Source organism: Perognathus longimembris, chromosome 8 (genome assembly GCF_023159225.1).
Source record: "Perognathus longimembris pacificus isolate PPM17 chromosome 8, ASM2315922v1, whole genome shotgun sequence".
NCBI classification, from domain to species: Eukaryota; Metazoa; Chordata; class Mammalia; order Rodentia; family Heteromyidae; genus Perognathus; species Perognathus longimembris.
In genome coordinates this window covers 29,964,257-29,965,736 of record NC_063168.1, presented here as the reverse complement: position 1 = coordinate 29,965,736, position 1,480 = coordinate 29,964,257, and the positions used below count along the sequence as shown (strand labels likewise).

The following is a 1,480-nucleotide window of genomic DNA, read 5'->3' as shown; positions in this document are numbered from 1 at the left end:
CAAAAATTAGTATAACTAAAAGCTATACATAATCTTGCTTTCTAGAAAAGAGTGAGTTATTTTTTCTTTTCACAACATAAATACAAAACCTGAGACCTAACCATATTTGTTATGATGGTCTATTTTTATATTTCTTAAATATCAGAATAGTGTATATTCTTTTAATGATCATCGTGGTAGATAGAATAATATGCATCCTCTATGTGTATGTTTTAAAGTTGCATGGTAAGCAGAAACTGTTTAAGATTGCTCATCAGTTGATTTTTAAATGATCATTCTGAATTACGCAGGTAAATAGCAGCAATGTTATCTCACGAATCCTTCTAGGTTGGGGAAAGCAGAAGGGATAAAATAAGAGAGATGACAACACAAGGAAAATTAGACCAAAGCAGCATTGCAGACGCTGAAAAGAAGGCCACACACCAAGAAATGTAGGTCATCCCAAAAATAAGGACCAAATATTATGCCCCAGAATCTACAACAGGAAGCTTAATAGTACTTAACCTAATCTCTACTAATAGATGCTTATTTTATATCTAATTATTCCTAAGCATACTATGTGTTTGTATAATTTTCTGAATACTATATGTCAAACAAACACATCATGAATTGGTGTTTCTAATTCTGGTATATTGTCTTAAGTATTCTAATTCTCAGATTTAGTTATCAATTCCCAAACCAAAAAATATATCTTGTTCTTATATGCAATATTGGCAGGTGATATGATAATATGGCATCTTCCTTAACCAATCAGTTCTATTCTTCACACATTTGTGTGTCATTGTTGTGTAGAAGTCATGCTTATCTTCTCTGTATAGTTCCAAGTTAAGTATTTGTGCTGCCAAAGCAAGCAACCCAGTTTCATTTTTAAAGGAAAAACAAAATAAATATTTCAAGAATTGATAAAAATGGTATTCATTGCCATATACCCATTTTCATTTAAGTGGGAATTTCATATTGTATAATAAGCCATAAAATGGAGACAAAGCGTTGTAGCACACAGCTTCCACAGCTTACATCCCTTTTCCTACACGTACCACTGTTCCTCAGGTGAGATCATGCTTCAAGGTGAGAAGTAAGCAGCAAGTAAAAGGTAGGAACTCAAATTTTCCAGAGTAAAGCAAGAAATATAGTGTCTGGGTTTTTCGTGTGTGTGTGTGTGTGTGTGTGTGTGTGTGTGTGTGTGTGTGTGTGTGCATGTGCATTTTCAGGATCTATAAGACTAAAAGGAAAAGAGAATGATAATTCAAAATTAAGCACAAAATTAGAGTAAACTAAAACTTGGTATGTGGTGGAGAAGAAGGAAATGTTGGCATATACACAAATAAAATAAATGATGCTCTGATTACACTCTGCCATGCCCACAGGAAGTGAAGTCCATACTGATGAGTGGCTTTACCAAATGTATCTCCGCCCTCCTTCCAATAAAGCATTGCCATTTCAGAGACTGGAAGATGCTCCTTTATTCATAATATAGGGA

The 1,480-nt window shown here is 33.9% G+C and overlaps 1 non-coding gene across 1 annotated transcript; it reads right to left on the bottom strand.

Annotated features, from left to right (window-relative positions):
- Positions 1 to 747: 747 nt before the first annotated feature.
- Positions 748 to 850, bottom strand: LOC125357003. Its single transcript, XR_007212036.1, has one exon. It is a non-coding gene; the product is annotated as a U6 spliceosomal RNA (small nuclear RNA).
- Positions 851 to 1,480: the final 630 nt, after the last annotated feature.